Genomic DNA, 27641 nt, shown 5'->3' with positions numbered 1-27641 from the left:
AAAACGCATATTCTCTCCCTCCCCCTCCCTCCCTCTCTTTAACTTTTAGGAACTCCTCATCCGCACTAATATCCATTACAAGGTGCTGGCCATGAGCCAGGAGCTCTTGCCTTGTGCCGATGTTCGTTTAAACATCACTTCAGGAACAATTCGTTTTGGAGTTATACCAAATAATTGTCCCTCTAAACGTTGCTTCATTCTTACTAGTCATTTAATTTTTCACTTCAGAGTAGCCAGCACTCCGCAGCAACTAACGGGAAAGGACACTTAAATACAACCAGGAAGAGCAGTCCAGTGGTCAGGCAGATTACTGCCTTTTATTTCCTCGGCAGGCTCCCATCTATCAGAGCTTATCTCTCCTCCTGTTTGATTCATTTTCATGTTTGCTAGAAATATGTAACATGTACATCGTAATGACCCTGGGTAGGACTATGCTGTAACGGAGATAGGGCAAAGCAGAATGTGTGTGTGCAAGCACATGTGTCTGCTTGCGTGTGTGTATATAACAAGACTCAGTCAATAAAACTAATAAAATTAAAGTATATATTGTATCTATGTGGAAGAAAAGGTTTATAATACGCTTTCATCAGTAATAGCAACTTGAAGTTACTGGAGTGTAATAGTAACATTAAAAAGTGAGAAAAATCTTTAGATTAGCCTAGAAATGTGTCTGCTTCTTTTTAGACTGTAAAATGATTACACAAAGCATCAGTCAGTCTTTGCCACAGAAAGATCCTAAAAGTTAGGAAAAAATTATTTGATTGCATGACACATTAGTTGAATACAGGAAATTATTTTTCCTAGTCCTCTAAACAAAAGCTCAAACTTGAATTTTGAAATCAGAGTAGAAAATCAAACAACCTAAAATAATCAAATGGGATTGACTTAAAAAAACCCTGAAATACGTCTCAGAGTTATATTGGGGGGGGGGGGGGAGGAAGGAAGAGAGAGAACATAATGAAAAGGTGTGGCATGCATGCTTCATCTTGCAATCTCATTCCATATAATTTTAACTTTGCACAAACCAGTTCTCCTGAACCAGCTAAATGAAAACCTCCAGAAACTGTTTCAAGCTCTCCAGCTTTACTGCTGTGGTCTGTGGTTCAGTCATTAAAATAGGTTAAACCCAACTCTAAATGCACTAATATATGGGCTCCAGTTAGTGCTTTGAATACTAGCAATGTCTACGCTATACTTAAACAACACAGTTATTCAGCTCAACCTTCAAAAAAACCAAGAAACCAAAAAACTGATTATGCAGGTCACTGATAGGTGCAAGAAAAGTTTATTAAAAATTGTCTTCTTTCAGTAATAAGACCATGTTTTCAGAACTTCTACTAAAACAGCCAAAGTTATTTACATTTGCAAGATTATTCTGAACCAATATACATTTGTACCTCTCCACAGGCACACAGCTAAGACAGCAGCACACACATAAACATGTACTTGATAGATTTCCTCACCGACCCAGCCACCCTCCCTACCCTGTTCAAATTTCAGATTGTAGACTTTGATCAGAGATAAGCTCACTTAAATAACGCTGGACTAAACATGTTCCCAGTTAAAAAAATAATAATGAGACAATCATACCCAGTGGTTCAGAAAGTCTTCGAAGAGCTATTCTGAAAATATGCCAGACAGTATGAGAGAAAAAAAGAGTGTGTGCATGTTTGCATAGAGTGGGCGAATCTGCAGATGCAGAGACTCACAAAACAGCAAGCAAGCATAGCTCTCAGCAGCCAGTCTGCTGGGCTACACAGACTGAAGTGAGTGGCAGTTATGAGTTTAAGTCACTGTTCCCGAATTCATTTAGTGCTTTGGTAATACATAGGGAAAGGATTAATTTCTATTAAGATGCATAATCTAAGAATTAATGTAAATAATGTGAAGTGAGTAAAGAAGTACCCACTTCTATAAAGTGCTACAAAATGGACTTTACATTTTTATTTAAAGCACTATCCAACATGTATGCCATGTCAGAACTGTTATATTGACATGCAATAAAATGCTCCAGCATAATAGCTATGCAGAAGACTGAAGAGATAAGTGCGCACACAGAGAGTTGACTTTTGAGTACATCCTGTGCAACCTTTTTGGGGAGAGTTGTGTGTTTTCAGGGAGGCAAATATTTAGTTTCCACTATACGCAAACAGCATTAAAACACACTGTAGGGTTAAATAAAAGCACCATCACTTTGCTCTGTACCACTTAAACTAGGGATCCTGTGAGCAGCTTTCCACAGGCCAGTGTGGAAAGTTAGAGTCCTGCCCCCTGAAAGAGCTCAGCAATAGCTAGCTGCAGTGTCCCTGCAGCACACAGCCTGGTACACATCTCAGAAGAAAAAATCGGAATGCCACCAACAAGATCTTGGGGGCTGGCTGGGAATCCCTGTGATATAGCATCCTGTAATGTTTGGCTGGCTTCTTCTGTGGAAGAAGAGCAAGAAAGCAAGAAAGGGCAAGGGCGAGGTGGGGGAGTCAGTCAAGCCAAATCCCATGAAGAAGTTGAATTTTTTCATTTGTGTATACTGCAAAAAATCAATTTTTGATTCTGCATACTATATGTGGGAATTTTAGGTATAAAAAAAAGCTATGAAATGCAACAAATTATCAGGAGGTTTATTTTTCTTTCCTGCATGGTGATGACTATCCTGCTTGCTCCAAATTAATGCATGCTGTTAATTCATCCTGCTTTAGAGATGGCATTAGATGTGTCTGTGTGTGGGCTCACCCCCCAGAGAAATGAGACCTAAGTTTCTAAAACCTTATATTTGTGCTTAAAGGCCAGGAATTACTCCACCACCCAGTTTAATCACTCTAATCTATTAGATGCCAAGTTTTACATGTTATGAGCATAGTATGGAAGTGTGAATAGGATGTAGCAATAGTATTTGGTACTTTTTACCAATGGACACAAAGTCTATGCAAAAATTTGACTTTCCTAAACCCCATTTCATGTATGCCTTCAAAAATATGTAGATCTCATACAGAACTGCTTGCCTCATTCACTGTTCATTTTAAAAAACACACACAAAAAACACACATAGTAATGACAGAGTAAATAAAAACATGAATTGGCTGCAGAATCTTCATTTCCAGTGTTAAACAAAAAGTGTTCAAAAAATACTTAGTCAATGGGAAATTTACCTTTTCAGATTTGGTAATTTCTCCACTAATGTGTATTCAAGTGCAACCAAGCTGCCCTATGTATTTATCTCACCTTAATGAAGGCTTAATATTATTTTGGAATTACTGAGCACATACTACAGGAGAAAGTCATCTATCCTGATCTTCCTCAGACACCCGTAAAAAGTAGAGGGAAACAGGTTCTACAAAATCTGAAGATTAGCTAAATTTATATCAGGTATATATTGCTTTTTTGCTATATTTCTGAAGTTTGGGAATATACAAATAAAATTAATGCTAACTTTGATCCATCCAGATTTATGCATACATGGTTATGTATGCATATGTTAAAAAAGGGAAGAAACAGGAAGGAAAGAGAGAATAAAAATTAATGAATACTGAGGTAACAGGAGGAGACAGACCACCGAGACTGGGGAGCACTACAGACATTGGCAAGCAAGGTCAAAGCAGAAATTGCTTCTTCATGCACAATGATTTTTAGTGAGACTGAGATGAGAGAGGAGTTCCTGAAACAGCAAGGATTCAGACATTATATTACTCATGCAAATAAGAAATTAATGAATTAAATGAATGGAAGTGGCTGATTAAATCCTGTGGTCCCCTTTTTAAAATGGCAATCTTTCTATTTTCCTTTCCAAGATATGCCAGAGGTTCCAGTGCCTGACTCAGATTTTCCAGAGTGAGGAATTTACTCTAAATTACACTAATAAAATACCAAATGCAGTAACATTAAAACTAAATCATAGTTCTAGTTCTGTGGCTCTGTGGTTAAATTAGCCTCATCTACAGCAGAAGAATATTTAGATATGTTTCTAAATGCAAATTTTGCTCATTTCGTGTTGAACAGTTTGCTTCTACTTTTTATATTTCTGATTTGGTTATTTGTTTGGGTTTGTTTGTTTGTTGTTGGGTGTTTGGGGTTTTTTTTACAAACTAGAGTGATCAGATTAAGCTAGCAGAGTCATACATTGTGCAGTTTGGCTCAAGTAGACCATCAGTCCAACACCCTTACCAGCTACAAACAGGAGGGTACTGAAACAAGTTTAGGATTCTTATCATAGTGAAAATATGTTCATATTTTCTGCTTCAAAACTAGAAGATAGCTTAAGAAAAAAAAGAGAGAGAGAGAGAAGTAGCATCCTTCCACTGACTGCAGATAATGTGGCAGCAGCAAAACGGACTCAGAAACAGAAAAAGGAAAAGGATAGATAATGAAATTCAAAATAAAAAATACTCTAACTTAATGCAATAACCAAAAGAAGGTTTGAGGATTTCCAGTGCCATGAGCAACTTTCTGTTAACTAGAAGTTCTGAAAGCCAGTCAGGGAATGGTAATAAAATAAGTGCAGTTTATAGGGACTGGAGAAAGAAAAGAAAAAAAAAAAGAAAAAAAGGAGGAAGAAACAGTCTGAACAGATTCTTGATTCTGGACAAGATAAAATAGCAGTTCGAGGGAAAAGGAGATGAAAGTAAAATCACTGCACAAAGGCTATTCATATTATAGGAATCTTTAAAGACAGAAAAATTCCTAATCCTGTAATGGGCTTTTCTCAGCACTAGTTTTAGTAAGTATTCCAACACAAAATGGTAAACTCAGAACTTAGAACACATACTATAAATTTTCTATAAACCTGCTGACAGTGAGAGACCATAAACTTCATCGCTTTGGTTCCACAGCTATAAAGATAGAAGCTTTTTTTAGCTGCTGCAATTAAAGAAGAATCTATTGCACATAACAGGAGGAACATTATGTTTTTCCAAGATTCCACTGTAACATTACAGAGAAATTATGTTGTGTTTAGTCCAGTAAGGAAACTCCTCAAGATAGACAGCTGGAGAACAGCACCATCTACCCCACTACTTTATAAATCTTCTCTGAAAAAAATAAAAATAAAAATGAAAGCCCTTGATACCACTAGGCAAAGCAAGAGGTATGTCCAAAAATTCCTTAGGCTTTTAGTACAGATAAGTGCTCCACCCTGTTAGCAGAAGTTTTTAACATTTAATGTTTATAATTTGATGCAAAGATGCATACCTTTCCCCCCACCCCCAAATAACTTACCGAAATGAACCATGACACCAAAAGCCTGGACTCAAGATTTTTAATTTAAAATTTGTGGTTTAAGTTGGTTTTACTGGTAAAAGGGGAGTTTCTGTTTTCTCATGTCAAATGTAAGTAGAGAACTTGAGAACATTTGCTCAAAATAGATCTTATTCCAAACAGGGAACTGTGGAATACTATTATTCTGTACATATGTTTATTAATTTACAACATTTAAATATATATTAAGTTTTATCCATACTTTGTATGAAAAGATCTATTGCATATTTTTAAACTAACTGTGTAACCAAGAGAAAAATTAGGTTGGGATGCCAGCATAGCTTTTTGGTAAAGTATTCTGATGCTTTAAATTTTAAGACTCTTTACAGCCATTTATGATACTAGAAGATTTTAGCCATTCAGATGGAAAATTCTCTTGTCAGTGATGAGCTCAAAGAGGATAATTTGGAAGTATCTGAGATAATTGGAAAGAAAATTTTTGCTTTTCCCTCCTTAAAGATTTCTAGAAACCATTTTTTGAAATGAGAAACCCTTTTTGCTGTAGCAAATGAGAGTATTGGAGCAGGAACTTTGAATCTGGCAGAGAGCTGAAATTGTGTGTCACAAAATTGCCTTTTGCTATATCTCTGAAACCCCATCCACATTTGGCCAACTTTTCAGCCCTTGAAAAATTGAAAGATTTTAAGAATAAATATTTCTAAAAGCTGTCTCCTGACTGAGGCTACTCTTTCCCTTCTCAGATCCTAGTCCTGATTAGACTGGGCACAAAACTTCCCAAAAGTGAAAGACATGCTGACATCCAGATGAGTACAGATACATAAAGTTTTCCCCTTTCATAACTCTTCTGGGAAGAATAAGGGTCTGGGCTTAAATGCAGATTATTGTGTCAGTTATAGTACTAAATTTCAATCCCCAGATGTACAGGCTGAATTTCCTGACACCAAAATGGGGCACCATCTGCCTTTTCAATACGGCATTAGACAACAACATATAGAAACACACCCTTTCCTAACAGAGTAAAAGACATGCTGTAATATAACTAGCTTATGCATTTCTCAGCTTTTGGTACCTAAGAAAGATGGGAAAGGATAAGACTAAATAATTGTGCTCAACTCACACAGAATAAATTACATACATAAATTGGCCAAAATACCTGAGTACTCTGGACAAACTCAAAAGATATTAGCAAATACTAATGTTTCAAAGAGAGTTAGCAGATGTTTTCACAGAGGCAGAAAAACAGAAGGAAAAAAAGACTTTTCTCTGCTTTCCTACACAAAACGTTAACCACTTGTGAACAAAGATGTTTACTGGAAGAAAAGCAACAGTAGCATGATTTAACATTAAGTAACGTTCCCTGCTTAATCACAAACACAAATCTTAACAGATAATTTCTCATGGATCTAGCTTCATCTATAAACAGAAAAGAGCTCTGAAATGGAAAGCTGGAGCTTAGTATTCCACGTTCACTTTCATTTGTTGTGTTTATATCAAAGACAAACAGAATGGAGTGACCAATCACCAGACTTAGCATTCTGGAAGCAGCTGAGCAAGAAAACTTCTGAAGTCTTTAGAAGACAGCTTTGAATCTATTGAGATTGACTTAAGGGTGAGGCATCTTCAAAACGATCAAATATTACCGTGTCTGGGCTCCCAAAGAGAGTCAGAAATGAGCCACATGCTTAATCCTATTTATGCAATGATATTAACAAAACTGGCATATTTTTTTTATGAGATATGAAAGCTACGCATAAAATTTCAGCATTGCCCAGCCTGGTAAGACAAATGAAATACAACTTATTTCTAGTTCTCAGAGGACAGTGTGAGAAAACAAGGACTGAAACAAGGTCCTTAAGTCTAGGAGTCTGATGTCTTGGGGCAGAGATGTGGGAAAGGCATGGGTAGCAGGAGAGATCTGAATCTGAAAGAACTCTTAGGAAACCCCTAAAAAAGAATGTTCATAAAAGCAAACCTGCTTCCCCAACCTGACAGGTTAAGCTTTGCATAAGAACTGACACTTTAGGCATGAGTTAAGTGTGTCTCTTAACTAGAAGACAACATGAAGAAGCCTCTCAGATACCATTATAAATTTTTAACCATGATACTTGTATTCCACATTTGTAAATTCTTTATTTAGTTTAACCTTGAAGTACCCTGGGGTCATTTCAGGCTAACTGGCACACACCCCAGTATGCCATCCCTATAGAAGAATAAATCTTTAAATTTACGAAGTACCTTTAGTATAAGGCATAGTGTAACACCGTTCCTCAGATCACTTGAAAGATCGGTCTGTGTTGTTCGACAGAGGTACAACCTATTTGAATGTTATTAATACAGGAATCTATGTGGGAAAAACATCTTCCAGATATCAGGATTAATAAAAAAAAAAAAAAAAAAAATCTTTTTTTGACATGGAGGCATGACAGACCATATGAAACACAAACGTTTTTCTTCCCCTTGCCTTTGCCCTCACCTCTTCCCCCAGGGTCTTCCATTGTTTCAGCAGCTAGCAGATGTCAGCCCCACTTACTAATCATTCATATTTCATAATTAATTTGCCTTGCTCACAGTATTTTTTCTCAAGACTTATTTATTGCCAAATGCTTGACTGTGTACTGGAACCACGCACGAGAGCCTCTCAGACTTTTTACATGTTTAGCGAGAGGTTTAAACATGTGCACGCAAGTGGCCTTGTGCAAGCACATCCAGGGGTATGCAAAACATGCACAATGACATTCTCCTCAAGTAAAGTCTCTCAGGTCTCTCCTCTCAAACACTGCATTTTAAGACTACTGTTTCCATATCTCTTGCTCTAGTTTCAAGTTACATTGCAACACATACCTAGGGTCCAGCTCTAGTTTTCTAAAAGACACATTTGCTAACAGATGAAGAACTAAAGAGAAACACAAGGGCTTGGCCTTTTTATAATCTATGTAATTAAAGAGGCCTCAGTTAGGCCTGTCACTGTGAGACTTCCTGTTACCCTTACTCCTTTCTGGGTCTCCCATTGCAAGGAGCAAGCCCAGAGGCATCCTTTGAGGATGATGCTCAGCTTTTCAGTTCAAGACACAATTGGACAAGCCCCTGGGCAGCCTGATCTAAAAATACCTTCTCTGAGCAGAGGTTTGGACTAGACGACATCTTGACATCCCTTCCAATTTATGCTATGATTCTGTGCATTAATACACAGACCTGCAACAAAATACTTAGAAGATATCAGTTACTTTGATGATGGGCTATTTCCCCATTCCCCGCAGATGCCTGATTTCAAGAGCCCATTTCACAGTTTTGACCCTTCTGCTGCTTTTTAATCAAGACATCTGCCTTTTTTAATTGGCCTGCTACTTTCCCTATATTACATAGGAATTAAGGAAGCTCCGTGGGCAAATTCAGTCTCCCCCTCAATTCATCTTCTCATTGGCCTGATCAGCATATTAGTGTCTTAGTTCCTTGTCATTATCTGAGTTTGAAGGGGGAGGGGGGGAATTACTGGCATCACTGTACCTTCTCAGCATTTCCATAAACTGCTCCAGTCCTTCTCCAAAATAACTTTGCTGTCCATTGCCTCAGTAATGGACCTATCTGTTTTCAGTAGTAAATGGCACACACATGTTTAAACACCCACCAAGACTGAGGTGGTAAGTAGTTAGCCATCTTCAGCCATTTTTTGTGGGTTCTACAAAGCAAAAACAGCTGCATCTTTTGATGGAGATTACTGTCTTCATCAAAAGACTCATTCTGAAGTGTCATTCCATGGATCTAGTTTCATACATACATACGATGCGTGGACATGTACAGTAAAGTGACCACAGTGTCAAAGTGTTTAGCAGGTAAAACCCATCCCCAAACCAGACAACACCGTGTAATCAATCTTACAGCATGACCTAGTTTCTTCATTCTATTTCTCTCCAGTAATAGTATTCAAATATGCTATGTTGGTTTTAACACTTCACATTTCCTTCTTCGAAGCTGATCCTCCAGTTGCAGGGTCCTTGTCATGAGGCTAGCCCTGTCATCTCAAGAAGTTACACTTATCGTGATCATAAGGCCAAGATAAGCCTTCACCCAAACGGTTTGGAAAAGTCTTGGTGCTTCAGCATCCCATTCTTGTCCACCAGACTCATTTTCTGACATCTTCAGAGAACTGGATTTGCTTTAATTATTCCACCAATCACGGTCAATCAATCTTCTCTGCTATTGCAAGTATGGCTACATGTACCTGTGAACGATTTGCAGTGAGCACATCAAGTCCTCTGATGTACCTCAGCTTCTCTCTATCCAATTACAGATTGTTACAGAGCCATTGGACTGTTGCCAGTGTCACACAAGGAAGGTATGTTGATTTACCTCAGAGCCTGTTCTCGCAAACCTCCAGTCCAAAAGGAAAAGTCCATAAGGCATTCATCAGTTGTTGAACTAATCAGCATTGCTATACATTTTTCTGTATTCTCCCCCTGATGTCAAGAGCTGGCTTGTTGTTGCCACCACTGGTCCAGCAACAACTACAGCCACATCCAAGTGGCTCATTGCTGCCATTGGTCATCCATCTGGCACATAGTCTGGAAAAGCATAGTCAGACAGCAAATGTTCATTTAAAATTATCATGTCCAGCAAGGCTGCAGTTATCCTGTGCATACCCCAAGTGAAACAGAAAATTCAATATTCCAGACATAAAAAGTACAGTAGGCGTAGAGAAAGATGTTGCGAGTCAATAATTCATCAGGCCTTTGTAACTGGGATCTGTGCTTTCTGTTCTGGTGTACTTTTTTAAATTCTCAATCAGAAATTAACAAAATATTTCTCAATTTAACAAAAATTCAGCCCTTCTAGAAGATAAGTCTCGGTAAGATATTCCCTCAGAAGATACGATTCCATTTAAGTAGCAGAAATGTATCTATATTAGAAGATGCATTTTTGAACTAATTAGCAGCTTCTTCCATAATCATTATAGTAAAGACATACAAAACCAGGAAGATATTGAAATGAATACTTATAATACATTTTCTGATACATTTACACTATTTATTTAAAAAAGTAAGAGACTGTATTAAATATATAGTCCTAAATAAGACTGTGCTATATCTTCTATGGTAATATGAATCAGTCACTGTCTTCAGTGGAACTGATCATGACGAGCTCAGTTAAAAATGAGTTTAAGTGCTTTGCTGGATCAGGGCCCAAGTCTCTGATCTTCACACACATCATCATCTCCAGCCATCAAAGAATTCCAAAAATCAAGAGCCACAGATTTTATATCTCATTCTTTGGGAATAACTTGCCAGCTTCCAAAATGCTGTTTCTGTGATACAACATATATTCCTTACTCCAGAGAAGAAGTCCAGTTTTAGAACTGACTTAACAAGCCTACAAGCATGGCCAATGGAATCTGAACCAAAAAGCAATGTGAAACACTTAGTTCTGTAATAGTTGTTATTTATGCTCAGGGGTACCCAAGATCACCATCAGAAATTAGGTTCTTGTTGTGCTAATTACAATGTATACTTAGAACAAAGAATGTTTATTTAACAGCCCAGATTCAAATATCTAAGCTTATACTAGTGACTGAAAATAGCACCCTTCAGGAGTTTCTCAATTTCTTCACAAAATTCAAATAGAGCTGATAATGTATCTCCTGCTTCCATTATGAGGTTGCATTGTTTAAATAAAACTGAAGTCTGTTTTCTAATCCCTAAATATGAAATCTTTTGATCAAGCTATCAAACAATTCAACAACTGCAAATACAAGAAACTTATACAGAACTATAGAATTAACCCTAACAGCAATTGTTTAAAAAAAAAAAGTTTCAAAGGCGGCAATTGCAAAGGACACTCACAAACTAGCCATAACGTAATCAAAGCATCAATATACGTTACAGCTGCTGAAGACTTCAGTTATTACCAGAACAATCACGAGCAACAACAGAATCATACAACTTCAATGCGGTCTAACCAGTGTCAAACAGAAAATGATGTCATATCATCTGCAGTACACAGTCTCAAGGAGATGAGCAACAAAACCCACGCAAAAAAAAAAAAAAAGCAAGGTAGGAAAAAAGTAAGTTTCTGGTTGGTGAAGGCTTTCAAAGTCACTTCTATGCTAGCGTAGAAAGACAAAAACGCATTGTCATCTGTCAAGCGGAACAAATAGGACCTTAGTGATTCAGTAACAGTTGTGCTTTCTTGGCAGATATTAGCTTGTTTAAGGCCGGGAAGATCAAAGGAAGTAACTGAATGCCAACAGAAAAAAAAAAAAAAAAAAAAAAAAAAAAGGTCAAAGTTATTTTTTATTTCAGCATTCCCCTATCTTTATTTGTTCTTCCACCATTTTCATTGTTTTGTGCAACAAGATGGAGGTCTTCCTGAAACAGAGCAGTCAATAATGTAATGCAATGGTTCTTTTGCAATACAAGATCTCCTGTAAGTTCAGAAACCCACCAGAGCAGTAGGTTTCCTTTTCCTAAGGGTGTGTGAAATACATAGTTCCCCATACTCATTTAGCACAATGGTGTACAAGCCACAGAAGTTATTAGCTATTAGTAATGAATTAGAAAAGTTGAAAGAAAGAACAGCAACCACTGGCATTAGAAACACCTAATATAAGAATATTGATATTTGATTTGATACTACAGGAAAACCAGATTCAAAATAACTAGTTGTCATTTTTCCAAGGAAGTGAGGTTACAGCTGAAAAACCTTTAAAAGCTGCAATCACAGGTTTCTTACACCTGTGGTAAATTAATTCAATTTTTTTAAGTTGTTTTTTTGGGGGGTGGGTTGGTTTTTTTATGTTTTGGTGTGGGTTTGGGGTTTTTTTTCTGCATGATAGTGGTGGGTTTTTGCCTGGAGAAATATCAAGAAATTCAACTTTTTACTGTGTAACTAAGGATTAGGGTTATTCCTAACAATCCCCAATTGAGATCTTGCCATAATCAAAACCTCAGCAATGCATCACTTGCGCAACATAACAGAGAAAAGGGGCAGATCTGTACTATGCAAAGACAATTGATACATATAACTCCCAAGCCATCTTTACATGTCTCAGCTCTGGAATGTGAAGAAAGACTGCTGCTAGCGTGGTGTCATGCTCTGAGTGATTAACCCCAGTCTCACGGGCAGTGTAACACTAATATGGTTATATTGCTTTGTATACCAAGTTACTATCTCTGGACTGTGTAACACATTAATTCAGGTAGTAATATTGCATGATTCTACCACATTTCTTCAGATAGGATAGATATGCTTAGAAAGGCCTTTTCAAAGGAAATAAAAAAGATCAGCAGTGTAGACCCTCTACTGATTCTCCTCCCCCGAGTACCAATAGTCCTGGCATCATTAGGCTGGTAACACATTACAGCCCAGAACCAAAGTGGCGACCTTGCAAATGGCACGAGGAAGCCTGAAGCCCCTACAAAGTGGTCAGCATACAGAGATTAGTGTCAGCCCCCCTCATCAGAGGTGGCGAGCCATGAAGAGGTGACAATGAAGATGCTGAAAACATCTTCTCAGGGAAGTACTGCCTTTAGTAAACTACAGGTAGATGAAACTCCAGGCTGCTTCTGCTCTAGTGAAAATATGACATACCTGCAGACTCTCTGCAATTGTACTATTAACTGTTGCCATATCACCTGGAATAAATTTGGCATGTGCCAAACAGCACTACGCCAAACTGAGCTTCTTTGAGACACTAAAAAATTACAGGACCATTCCTATTATTTAGTTTATATCCGTCCACTGCTTCATGGAAACTACTGGCACAGATGCAAGCTATTCCAGGGCCATTGGTCCAGCTGCCTGGGAATAATCTTGGGTATATTTGATTTATGTTTATAACTACAGCCCCTGACTTTTAAGTTCAGTCCAAAAGATTGGTTTGCAACCTGCTTGTTAGGTGCCAAAGTTCAAGAGCAATGCAGACTGTTAAAGCCTGGGCATGCCTCACTCCCAGCAGCTTCAGCATTATTTCAGCATGCACAGTGAGTTGCTGGGCACTTCTGACCTGAAATGGTCAAGGGAGAATACTCCCTTGAAACAAGGCACAGAGGAAGAACATCCCTGTCTCAGTATTCAGGGAATTCAACTTCCCGAAAGACAGTCTGGAAAGTCAATCTTACATACTTGTCAGGATATACTTTTATAAAGGATAGTTTTGCAATACAGCTCAAGTGATTTAGCAGTGAACTGTTGACAAAAGTGGTGGTATCCCTCCTCCTGTCCTTCCATGCTTCCAGTCCGGAGACTAACATTAGCAAAAAGCCTTAGTTGTTTTCTGAAAGGTAAATATTGTGCTGATGCAGCTCTTGAGCCAGCTCAGAAGCTGCAGGAGTACGTGGCCAGAGTGAAGAGAGAGACTACCTTGTTCAGCAGCAGCTAGCCCTCAGATTCATTTAAAAGTGCACTCCAAGAGAACAAATCAAAGCATTAAGTATGCAAATTGCTAAAGGTATATTAATCCACCACACATTCATATTGGTCATGATGAATCAAACAAATACACCATGGATTACTTATACCCATTATATGACTTATTTATTTTCTATTATCTGTCTTGTACTATGTTGTCCTTAAATAATTTTGTTTTATCTAAAGATTCAATGTTTGCAAAAGAAGAATTAGACCCTTCTTAAGATCATGAAGTATTTTGCTTTTCACAGCTTTTATGAGGATGCCCACTTCATTTTTTTTCCCCCCCACATTTCTATGCCAAAAAACAAGCAGGAATATAAACCATTTTTGAGAGGAACTTCTAAATATTTATAATTAGCCAATATTAACAAAGAATAACATACATAATTACTACTAAAATTATCTGACTCAACTCCACAGTGACACCGAGTCCTGATTTTTTTTCCACTGAAAGAGAAATATTTGTCTAGAATATACACTAACAAATTTTTAAAAGTGAAATAAAACATACTGTTCATTTCAATAACTAAAAATTACAGGTTGAGTGACAGAAAGATGAAAAACTGTTCAACCATAATATTAAGAATATTAAGACTTTTCTTCAGAGTTAGAGGTAGTTTCACATAGGATTTAAAAGGTTGTTGGAGGCAAAATACTATAGCCGACATATCAACACTTTGGTCTAATAGAGCAGCAACTCCTGTGTATGCCTATGTTTCTGCTTTTCAGAGAAAGATTGAATATGAGTAGATCAAATCACAAGAACATTCATTAACACAACATTGAAAGCCTGCATATGCTACTGAAGGAGAAAAATACTTGTCCTTGCCTTCCACCATCATAGGGTCACGACTCATTAACCAGTAGAGCTCCAATGCTGCAGTATGAACTTCAGTCTGCAAAATCTGCACCACCCAGAAAGCACACGCCTGACACGACTACACACCGAGGACCACATCTATACTTTTACCAGCAATCCCTACAGTATATTTCAGTATTCCAAATAACAGAATGAGTATTATTTAGAATCCTACCTAAATAACAGCTTGTGCTCCAAAATGCAGCCCATCAAAAATCCTCACATTTCAGTCTTCAGATATTAAAAACTGCTAGAATGTCTTTTCTAATCTAGTCTGCATCCTGACACATAGTATCCATCAATAAATCATTTGGAAACAGATGTAAAAGTTACCCTTTCCATTCAAAATTTTATCCTCCAGTATTCACTGTTCTAGTTTGGATGAAAATTAGTTTGTATTCTTTTAAAAATATTTCGGTGAACTATTTTTGAGAGACTGATCCACTGAATGCCTGTGTTCTGAAATATATTTACCACGGTAAGGATTTTAGGGCAAGTACCTTGAACAGACATTTTTCTTCCACTCATACTATATATCAGTTTTATCAGTTTTAGAAATAAGACATGAGTTAAATTCATTCATATTATGTAATTTGACTATGCTTAACAACATTACAGCAGCTTCAAGTCAAGTGTAGATGCTATGTGTGCTCAGAGACTACATGGTTAGCAGGTTGTATTTTGGGTGATATACAAAAATGGTTTCTCAGTCCACAATAGATGTTGAACATTGATGAATTATAAAGATATCTCCAACTTCACTGTGTGGGACCCACACTCCAAAAATTTCCAGCATGTTATTTTAGCAGTGGAAATTCTTTTTTCATGCAGACACAACTTATTTTCTCAAGCAGTTCAACGCACTACTCCCCATCTAGTATTCTTAACTTGCTGTTCATTGTTCATGATAAAATAACACAAAATATACTTTTATATAAAAAATAAAAGCACAAACCAGAATTGTATGCTGAATGCAGATGGGTACTTATTTTATCTGTGGTATCCAAACCACATAAAAACACCCTTGATAAAGCTGAAAGGACTTCATCTAAACTTAAGAAGTAACTGACAAATTTTCATGATGAGCATGACTGGGTCCTTACTTTAATCAATGAATAACTAATCCCTGTAAAATTAATAGGATTATCTATTAATAATTTTTCCACAATGTAATGTTAAAATAATACAGCCCTTCTTTTTAAAAGAAAAAAAACCATACTGCTAGGTAATATTACTTTACCCTATTTCTGCTTTGAAATGTTGATTCTGAGGAAATACAGAGCAAATGCTGTTACAGAGCTTTGCTGACAGAATTAGCAGGTGATTTGGTGACATGAACCTCTCACTGATAGCTTACATTCTACATATCTCAGCAAAAAAACCCGCCGTAAAACATACCGTAGCAGTGATGTTTGAACTCCAGAGAAGTTGAATGGGTTTTATTTTTTCAAGTGCTCAGTTTTTCTCTTTGAAGCAATAAACTGTCCTTTATTTTTATGTCCCATACATTGTTAGCAACGGCTAGGGATGTGCTATAACACCTCTATCCAAGAGTATTTGGCTTCTTTTGCTCTCAGGAGTGGAAGCCCATGGCTGAAAACAGAATAACCTTACCATTTTAAACATGTTCTAGATGAACTTGTTAATTTTACAGAGCAGTGATAAAATGTTTCCATTTACACTTCATGCTTTCTTCCTTTAATAGATACAGCAACTTTAAAATCATATTTGGCAAAAAATAAAACAGGCTTTCTATCAAAAGCCATCATATTTCAAGAAAAGATATAGAGGCAAGAACTACCCGATCCTATAGTATTTTATGTTTAAAAAATCAACATGGAGTTGAGTGATTAAAAAAATTTATACCTACGAATACTGTAATAAAGAAAAGAGGGCCTGAAGCTTTGTTTGCACTCTACAAAAAACCTGAAAACAACCAAAGCCTTCTAACATACTGTTTTTTTCAACCTTTCTAAAAAACCCCAAACATGCTGATCTTGCAACAGCATTTACAAGTCAACACATCTGACCTACACAGGACAGACATGAGGACATCATATCCAAGCAGTTGAGCCATTTATTTCATATTTTAGAGAAGTTACTAAATAGCATCATGTCACCAGCTTCCTTTCTCCTAGGCCAAAGCAGCTCCATTAACACATCCCTCCTGACTGAAACTACAGCACAACCGACTTGAAGTTTGAAGTATTTTCTGAAGTAGTTTCATAGGCTCTGTTCCTTAAAAACATAACTTGGAAAGAAGCAATCAGAAGAGAACAGTGCAAACCCCAGTGTGAAATTTTAGATACTGTAATCTGATTTCAAAGAGATAGAAGCACATGCAGCATTACAGAAACCAGGCTCCAGAAGAAGTGGTTACTGCCATCAAGACAGAAATGGAAAAATGTTAATTCTGATCAAAACTGAGGCCTAATCATCTCCCAGAAGCTGAAGGCTTGAAAAACACTACTGAAACTATCACGTTCGAATTAACAGAAAGACACATATCTGCAGCTAAGTAGCTAGTAATGCTTGTTTCATATCACCTTGTTTGCTTTCCAGAATCTTTAAAGACCACATGAATTCCTATTTTAACTCCAGCTACATGCTCAGATCTTGCTCCATTTTTATGTCAATTGAATCAATTGAATAATCCACATTTTAAGGAAACCAGTTGTCAGAATTTTATGTATGAACACAGAGTCACAAAACATCACTAAACTTTTCTGTGTGTAACACATGTAGAGCACTTTGAACACATTAAAATGTTCAGTAGTCTTAAATTTCCATATCTAAATGTTTACAAATAATTTTTTTATTTTCTTTGAAATTCTGGATCAGCTTATAACAACAAATATAGACTTCTGAATCTACAAATCTTTTCTTGCTTACATCAATATCGTGTACTGACAAGTCTGAAGAAATGAGGAGAGCCAACCTGCACGGATGTCTTCATCAGCATTGGTTAAAGCAATAGTTAAGTCAATCTGCAATACCTTTGTTCTACTGTCTTCCAAGTAGTCTTGCAAAAACTTCAAAATTGTGTCCTTCCCTGTGTATAATCCCAGGTCAAGTTAGCAGCCCTTGCTTTTGGGACTTTAGACCCATAAAACAATACTATACAATCCGTATAGTTAACAATCAGTTATACATAACACTTAACAACAGTTCTTTTGAGTGCAATTCAGTAGCCTAAATACAGACATTTCACACCATTTGGGTCACTCGAGGATACCCAGGAGACTACATGAGGCTGGCTTGTATAACCAAGTACCTGAAGGAGACCTACGAACTCTGGAGCAGCTATGCGTGTGCAATTGGCTGTTACATCTCATGGACCATTGTGCTTATATTTATATACATAAATACATGCATAGTATGTGTGTGTGAATATGTGCATATCAGTAGTAACACAATGGCCCATATATGTGTATATCTCTGAGAGGTCTGCTCTGGGGGACAAAAGCTATAAACTTTCTATTTGTGCCCTTTTTATACTTAAAAAACAAACAGCAAAAGATGAGTCAGAATAATTTGCCAGTATAGCTTACCCATAAACAGAGGCATGTGTTATTTATTATAGAGGTTCACTCACCTTAATCTCCTCCCTACCAGCATGATAAAAGGCTGTCCTTTATCTTTTAGGACGTATATGTGTCAAGTTTGTACTTCCAGATGAAATGTGACCTACTGTGTTCAGAAACAGGCACCATAGATTGTGTTTTCATTTGGCATTACAGTCTTTCCTCTGGCATGCTTTATTACCACTTCCTATATGGAACTCTAAATAAATTTCAAATACATTATTTGTATTTAACTTCTACCCCATATACATTAAAGACAGCTTTTATAAACTTGAATTTATGTTTATAGATTGATCACATATCTATATAGAATTATGTATTGATAATAGACCTATCCAACTTAAAGAAGATAGTAAGACTTCAGGATTTTCAGAAATGCTTTGGTTTCTGGAATAGATATATTCAATATTAGCTTTCCTAACAGAAATTGTTTTCCTCTTGGATTATCAACACATTTTAATTTAAAATGTAGCAAATTTTGTTAATGTTCAAACTGAAATGCAGCATAAAGTTCTCTTCTGTGGTCTTTTCATTTCATGAATCAAAGGCAGAATAAAAGCATCAACTTTACTTTTCCAGGCTACTGTCAGTGCTTTGCATTGAATTATTCACATCAATTCTTATTTTCTTTGGAGACTTGCTGATCATCTACAACTGACTTGAAGATATGATATTCAAACCAAATGACAAGAAAACTTAATCACTCTACCAGTTCTCCAAAACTAACACAAGCATAGCATTGGAGACACCAAGGAGACTCAGACCTACTAACCTTACACAATTCAAATTCGGTATATGTAGGTGTACAAAGGTAACGCTTCGTGGAAAACCACACACTGACCAGTTGAAAATTGATACCTAAATTTGAAACTTTGACTCAATAATGTTGTCAAAATAGATTTGCAGATCTAATTACAAGAGCACAGCTAGCTAGAAACAGAGAAGATTGAGGTGACTGGAAGTGGACTGGAGGAGATGTGAAAAATCTGATAGTCACATTGGTTCAGACCCAGGATCCTTATAGCCCTGTCTTCAGCAACCATGGCTACAAATGGATGCTCAGTGAAGAGAAAGAACAGGACAAGTATATGTGCTATTTCTCCTATATACAGGATTTGCTGAGCCAAATCCAGGTCTCCATTCAACAATCCTCAATGGAACTATCTTCCAAGTTGTTTTCATTCTCCCTTCAACCTGTACAAACTGTTTGCATCCATAACAATCTTTGTCAGGGAATCTCACAAATCCCTACTGTATGGGGAATCACTTCCCTTTGCTTGTTCTGAACCTGGTTTATTTAAGTTTCACTGCATGGTCTAGGGGTCATTCTGTTTTTGGAAGAACTACTTAACACTCAGTCCTTATTGTCTCTCTTCATTAAACCTAAAACTGGGATCCAAACGATCCATCAAACCAACTCTGAAGAACCCTGGAGGAACCTAAAGTCATTAAACATCTCCCTGCTTTATCTGAAAGTCCTGGATATGATCAGCTGTTGTTCTTCGGCACAGCACTGAAGCTGTCCTCCCCTAGCAGCTGGGTGCCCAGTTTCATGACTAAGGCAGGCTGGGATATGAAAAAGAGGCAGAACAGCCTTAAAATTCTCTGTGGACAATTTGGAAGGAGAGCTCTAAACACGTCTAACACTTACAGACATACACTAAAAGAAAGCTTAACAAGTGTGAGTTGCTTCTTTGATTTTATTTTTAAATGGTGAAAGTATGAGTAGAAGCAAGAGTCTATGTAGCCTGCTGGTGAGAAATTTCACTGGGGAGAATGAAAACTTGCATTTTGATCCTGCTCCCAAAACTATTCGTGCTTTATTCAAAGTCTGCTTTCATGCAAAACTCACAAAATAAGTTTTAGATTAACACTGTAACGTGTAGCCTCAAAAATACAGGAAGACTAATAATTTCTCTTGAGGTCTATTTGAGTGCAAACAGTTTCATGCAAAGTATATGTGCCATGGAGAGTCTGTAGCACCAAGAGAGAAAAGCAGACTCAGCAACTTACTGGGGATAGGGTATATAGCAATCCCTTCCCAGTATTAAGAGACAGGATCTGGAAAAATATTCTTTAGATCACTAGTTCAAAATTATTAGATACAAAACAAGATTTATACTTCTGATAAGCCTCTTTGAACCCATCCCTCCTTGAACACATATCTAAGCATGAGGTCAAAGAAACAGTTTCCACAGTCTCATTGTGGTCCTAGATGACAATGATACTAACACATGCAATTCTTCCATTCAGAAGATAGGAAGACAATTACAGAGTGTTCCAATATTTTCTGGGCAGAGGGATTAAAGTCGTACTTTTATACAAATTACAATTTTCCAACTGAAAAAAAAAATAATTTTCACCAGAATATTTATCCTCACTAATGACTAGCTTCCTGCCAAATTTTCAACTAACGGTCATTTTTATTCCTAAATTGCCAGTATAACTTTAATGTTTTGGTGATAAAAACAAAGGAATTCTCAAGTGTATCTGCCTCATCACACAGAGCTTAGCTTTGTTTTAGAGTTGTACATGTAATCGCACACCTTGGTTGATATATGATAACAGCAGTACTCCAGTGCTGTAGTACCATGAAAAGCAATGGCTAGATTGCTGCTAGCTTGATTACTTATCCTCACTAATGCAAGCTGCAGTAATTCATAAAAAACATTTATCCATGACCCTTTTGTGCCTGACACATCCAAAACTTTTTAATTCCTTATGTCACAATCTCATATACATCCTGAATGTGTGTAATATCCCACCCAATCTCATGGTGTGATTTATATGCTAGCACTAAACAGTGTTCTCAGAACTGTTTATAAACATTAAATGTCAGGAATATTTTTTCTTATACAACATAAGGAAGTTGCATGGCTTGTCCAACACATACCAATTTAATAAGGGAGCAGAATGAAACCTAAAAAAGAGATAATGGCTTCCAGTTTCTTGATCTATGTGCAATTCCTCATTGAATATCATCCACCAATAAAGTGTATGACTCAAAGGCCACTAGTATATACAATGTAATACTGCAGGATCTGAAATTCTAACAAAACTGAGAAATCAGGAGCTAAAATAAGGCAAAGTTTGAAAGCCAAAACCTATTAAACTGATATTCCTGCCAGCCAACTGTGCAAGCTTATTTTTGCTGCTCAACGTTGTTAAATATCAATGGAAATGCTTCCTGTTAAACAGAGATGAAAGTATAGGAGAAGATACTACCATACTATAATCCAGTCAACTGTCTCAGCATTTCACTGATCTATAGCTAAAACATATGAAACTGCGTAAAGAAGTGGTAAGATTAGTCAAAACAGTCTGAGAGCCATTCTAAGTTGTTTAATAAATAAATAAAAAATATTTTCCCTTAAGAAATATTTTCCAGTTGTGCAATTTTTTTTGCGGCTACTTAGCAACAGCAGTCATTTTCCATACAGGAATCCTCCTGGTACAGTGAAAGAGCCCCAGGCAAACTATCATATACAATATTCATTATTCTGAATACACAAGTGGAACAAAGAAAACAGAACAAAAAAAGTACTGAGTTCAAAATAAGACTTTAGGTTTTGACATTTCCAGACACAATTTTAAATCATTAATCATAATTGGTTTTTCTGAATATAAAAGAAAATCTAAAAGTCTGCAAATCACTGACATCAGTCTATTGCCACAGCACTCGGCCACATTAGGAACCACCATGCAGTTCAATAGCTCTGCAACCATTTCAGATAACAGTTTCTACAATCCTAGCTGGAATAAGTGATTCAACATCAAAACTACTGGACACTTGCCTTCCCTAGTGTGTCTAAGGATACCAGCAGCAATAGCACTTTGGGGAAAAAACTGAATGTTTAGAAAACTTAATGCAAACAGAACCATACCACTTCACGATCAAGATATCCGATTGCAAGAACAAATCCATTTGTAGTTCATTATAATTTAGTAGCATTATGGTTACTCAAAGGTGCCAATTAAAATCTGGCTGTACTGTTTAAGGTCCATCTGTTCTCTCTTCCTCTCTTACCCTTTTGGGAGATTGGTTGGAATATTCATAACCACAAGAGTAAATCATGTCCTGTAAGGATGGGTATCTGATTAATACAAGAAGGGGTGCAGAAAAAAGGAAAATGCATTGCTACTATGTAATGACTATGAACATAGTTCAGCAAAATCTTTAAGCATGTACATAAGCTTCTGTGAAAAGTGTTATCAGGGTTTGAAACTTCGATAAAATAAAGATCCTGCACTCTTGGACTTCCCAGATTTCAAGTAATTTTGTATCTGTTTTTCAACCTTTCAGCATTCCTCTAAAATCATAGACAAATGAAACAGTATTTTGTATGCTGCTGTATTTCAAACACTCTTCTGAACCTTCCGCGTTGTTTCTCTGTTTCAGTATCTGAGGATTACATTAGCTCTTTTTGTCACAGTATTGCACAGGAAGATCATGGTTGCTTGGTTCCTTCGATACTCTTTCCAAAAGCCTTGTTTCTTGAGGCACAGGAAAAGATTATAATAAATGTGCAAATACAACCTTTGCTTGGGTCATTCTATGATTCATGCTCAAGGTTCCGCTTCCCTGACTGGCCACAGTGCCGTACTTCTAATCTCATTCCTGGGATCACTGCTAGAGTGATCCAGCCAGCTCAGAGCAAGGACTGCAATTTCTGCCGAGTATCCCAGGAAACACAGGCACAGCTGACAGCCCCATTTGTTGAAGGGATCCTTTTAGATAGAGTAAGTGTGCTTACTCAGTTCAGTTTTCCCCTTCCAGAGTGGCTTTATTCCCCTGAACCCAGGACCTACATTTTCTTCACCTGTAACCAGGCACAACAATGCACGTCTTATCACCCAGGTACACTGATACAACCCTCTCATTAGCCAGGACATGAAATATTTTAAGAATTGTGCCTCAGTGCTGCATGGGTGATATGGGTCCCAGCACTACGTGGCATGGATGCAATCAGCCACCCTAAAGAAGGCTGAGTCAGTTCATTGGTATAGTCCACAAAGACAGTGTGAGAACAACCTAAGAGCTTATTTACATTGGAGCAGGTGAATAATTGCACAGTCCGGTACTAATAAACAAATTTACATGGAGGAACACTGCTGCTACACCAAAACATCTAGATGAATGAAAATTTTCTTATGTACTAATTAAAGCCTACTGAAAAATGGATTAAAACAGCATTTGCAACCAGGTTGAATGAACTTTTCTTACAAATATGTTTGCCTCTACTTGATTATAAGTCACTGTAGATAGGCAAATTTATTATCATAGTCCTTTCCTGGCTTAACTCACTAAATCTAAGTCTCCGAAGGGTTTACTTTGAAGACAATACTAAAGTATTTATTGTCGGAATGGTACCTCAATGACTGGCAGAGAATTAACTGAAACATGTAAAAACATGCCTAGAATTAATGCTTCCAGCAGACAAAGTAGTGTATCACTGCTACAACGCCTCTGCAATCAGCATTTATGATAGAGCATTAGGACTAGAGGTAAAAGTCAATATTGACAATAGAAAGCATGTGTGAAACAGCACATCACTTTAAACTGATTTATTGTGATCTGCCTGAAGACAGTAGTAGTTTATCTTCAAAATTAAATGCGAGCTTTTTAAGACCTTAAAAATGAAAACTAGGAGATAACTCTGGAGATAGCAATCTTGGTTATAAAAGTAGTCCATTTGAATTAGAAAAAAAAACACTCTAGAAAAACTGCAAAAGGGAAGAATTTGAAGAACCACAGATAAAAGCTGTCACTCGCTGACAATACATCATAATCACTACTACCATTTGAAACAAAAAATCTAGGGAAAACAAAACAAAAAACAAAAGAACCCCACAGACACGTTTTATTATATAGTCAGAATAACTGTTGTTCTAGGATATAATCCCATGCTATTTAAGACAAATTAGAATAAGGTAATTTTACTAGGGCAGGGAGGAATTGGGTAGGGAAGATCACCCATTAAAAAGCTTTGGGGAAATGACCAAAGGTGACAACAACTCTTTGAGTCAGATTTCCTGTTGTAGACAAATTTGCAGAAAATACAACATAATAGAATGTTCTCCAGGTGATCCACTGCAGGAAAGCAATGAAGCAGAAAGTGGTGGGCCCTGGAGCAGCAGGGTTACAGGTTTTTTTTATTTTTTTTAACAAAAGCAATAAGCTGAGCTATTTTATATAGGAAAATGGGCAACTGTCCAAATTAGGAATAAGTAGATGCAAATTACCTAAGCTTACCTTTGTTTTCACCAGTAGAAAAGCCATGTTTGAGTATGTAGTATTAGGATATTGTTATCACAGTGTATTGCAGGAAATCTGAATGTCATAAAGATGTATTTTAAAACCTACATAAGGACAGAAAATGTTATAAAATTTGAGAAATTATTTCAGGACTTAGCTATCAAACTAATCGCTATGGCTCTGTCCATTTATATCCTAATGACAACAGATGTTAACTTGGGCAGGGTGGGGCTAAGTGATAGCTAACCACTTCTTAACCACAGGTTTGGTTTGTGAAATGAACAGCCTACATACAGGATAAATAAATTCCTAACCTCCAAGGATATTGGTCTGAAACAACAGCAAATTTTAAGTAAAAAATCCTCAGTGAATACATTGTACAACGTACCCTTTTCCAGTGCTTCCATAAGAGGAAGTATAAAACAAGCATAAAATGACAGACTTCATAGAGAAGGGTAGTCAGCCCTTATCAGTATATGGATATGGGCCAAAAGTCTGAGATGAAAAAAAAAGCATGAAGAGTAAGAATTTGTATAGATTTGGAGCTGTTGAGTGAGCAATGAAATTAAAAAGCTTTATGTTTTCTGCATTAGAGGACTGTTGGCCCAAAAATGACTAAAGCCTTTTTTCTCACTCAGCACTCAATGGATTTTGGCAGATACTTCTGCCGAATAACAATGTTGAGTTAACATCATGTATAATGCCACTTGGAAGAGTGTTTATTACCAGTGAACACCATTTTGAAACTGCCTTTTTAATGGAAATAAATGACTTCCGGAGCGCAATAATAACAACATTTGTTAGTAGAAATGCCAGCCTTATGGGTAGAGGGAAATAAAGTAGCCATTCATGGCTCTTGAGAGAAAGGTAATTGACACAATTGCACTAGCCTAACTGGCTTCTGACAAATAAAGTCTCTCCGGTAGAAATTGCCATGGGAATCCTCTGAAATGAGATTCTACCTTCATTCTCACAGTGCACAAGTATGGATCATTAAGGTAGGGGGAAAAAAACAACAACCCGTAAATATAAAACATTTACTGTACTCACAGATGTCTGTATATAGCACCTTTTCCACAACAATACCCTTATTCTTATTCACAAAGCTCTAGCATTTCAGATGGTTTTAAGAATAGTGTTATTAAGTTGACACAAAGAGAGGTCTAGACTGGCAGTACAATTTGTTTCTCTTGCAAGCATGTTTTGGGCAGCAGAGTGTACTGATGTTATTTTCCTTAATTTCAAAATTAGGCAGTTCTGCCATCTTCTACCTTACTTGACTACCAGTCACTAAAACTTGGCATCTAGCTTTTCATTACCCTATTTTTCTTCCAGGCCATCCCTTATTCACACTGCTAGTAATAGATTAGAAAAAACAGATACTGCCACTAACTCAGGAAACCTCTGAGCTGCAAACTGACGAATACTAGAGGAGCGTTTGGGGGAAAATATTGTCGTAAATTGATTTTGTTCTTATGTCCTTAAATATGCACCCACTTTTACCACTGCTGGAGACAGGACATCATGCTACAGAAACATTTGATCTGACCCAGTGTAGCCATTCTTTCGTTCTTTGAGTCCATTTGAATCTGTTTGCTTAGCCTAATATCCTACTACTCTGTTTCAGAGAGAAATCTTTGATCTCATGAATAACAGGACAGCAAGGTATGATCAGATTGCATCTTACGCATGTAAGAGAAGCGGTTCAGAAGTGTTCTACATCCATTGATGAAAACACACAGAGAAGAGCGCTTTTAAGAAGCCAGTTATATGGGCAAGACCTATCAGCTTGCAAATGCTCTGAATCCTTTGATGAAAACACAAAGCAGAATAGCATGTCTAAAAAGGCAAGTATATGGGCAAGAACTAGCAAGTTTAAGATGTATTTTTTACTAGTTTATCAAAACCAGAGAAATCTCAAACCAGGGGGAAACATGTCATAAAATCTCCATATCATCCACAGAATTCAGTCTTGCAGATAGACCTTTGTAACTACTGTTCTCGGAGAACAGGAAGAGTCATCTTTCTAGGTTCTGATTTTGTAGCAACCAGACATGTTCGCACGAGGTCCCAAGCCATTCCCTAGAGAGAATATTCTTATAAGCAAGTGTAAAGAAACTCTTTTGTTAACCTTTAAAAGCTATAAACTACTTCCAAATTATTATTACCGTGAGCTAAAAAGTTTTGCAAAGCACGCAATCATAAAGGGCAGAAACAATGCCACAAAAGCAAGAGTATCGCTCAATACAGACTCGATTTCTGAGGCCCCAGCTAAAGCCAGCCATAATTACAGTAACTCATTTCCACAGCTATAGGTGACAGGCAGCCCAAAGTGACCCACGGTCATAATGACATTCGCACATTCAAGAGGACAGAAGACATAACTGCTTCATGTTTGCAAACAGTGCTGAACACTATGATTAAAATTAAACAAGGGCAAATGCTAAGTTAAAAGAAGTGAAATCAAGGGCATAACAATACACAGTTATACGAGCCCTTGAGCACAGAAAAGCGAAATGGCAACCCATCATAAGCGTTCCCTTTATACAGCTAACAGGACAGCTACAGATCTGAACTGGGGTCAGCTCAGCCGCGAGCGTACCATGGGACAGGAACTTGTCCTTGTGAACCTCACAACTAAAAGGGCTGATCTAGCCCACATAGCTCCTGCAAAATCCCTACCTACTTGTTCTTTTGGACTTGCCTAAATAAGCTTTTATGTTATATTTATTACCATGATGTCTGGACACCTTTTAAAATGTCCCTGCTGACCCAAGCTGTATTTTACTTATCTCTCACCTAGTCTCTATCCTAAATTTCTCTTCCTGTGTCTGATAACCGTCTTCCACGTTACTTTTCCCCACCCCCAAGAATTCAGCAGTATGTTCCTCACCCACAATAAAAATAAGGGGGAAGTGAACAAAAGATAAGAGTTAGTAGAAGAGTTACATATTCTCTCTGAAAAATAAGTAGTAACTGCATCACTTAAATAAAACCAAAGAGTGATTGGATTGAGAAAAATGACAGACTACAGATACCCTGAGGAGTTATCCCCCAGGATGGGTATCCAGCAGCACACAGCAAACTTTCCATTATCTCGCAGGTTCTTATGAGATGAACCCACATAGATTCCTCCCCATTACTCAGGGAGTCCTACAGATTCCTCTAAAACTAGGAATGCACGTGTTATTTGCTTTAGACACAGTGGTGGAAAGGAAGCTAAAAATACATCCATGTTTCCATCTATCAGTGCAGAATATCTAGTTGATTAACTGGGTGCAATTCAGAAAGAAGCTTGGGCAAATCATTTTCACATGTGACATCTAAGACT

At 37.2% G+C, this 27641-nt stretch overlaps 1 protein-coding gene across 1 annotated transcript in view; it reads right to left on the bottom strand.

Annotated features, from left to right (window-relative positions):
* The window catches only part of ESR1 (estrogen receptor 1), a 193574-nt gene that overhangs the window by 114709 nt on the left and 51224 nt on the right, over positions 1 to 27641 (bottom strand). The window lies entirely within an intron of this gene.

Source organism: Falco biarmicus, chromosome 6, assembly GCF_023638135.1.
Source record: "Falco biarmicus isolate bFalBia1 chromosome 6, bFalBia1.pri, whole genome shotgun sequence".
NCBI classification, from domain to species: Eukaryota; Metazoa; Chordata; class Aves; order Falconiformes; family Falconidae; genus Falco; species Falco biarmicus.
Note: the sequence above shows the minus strand (reverse complement) of the source record. Positions and strands in the feature narration are given on the sequence as shown.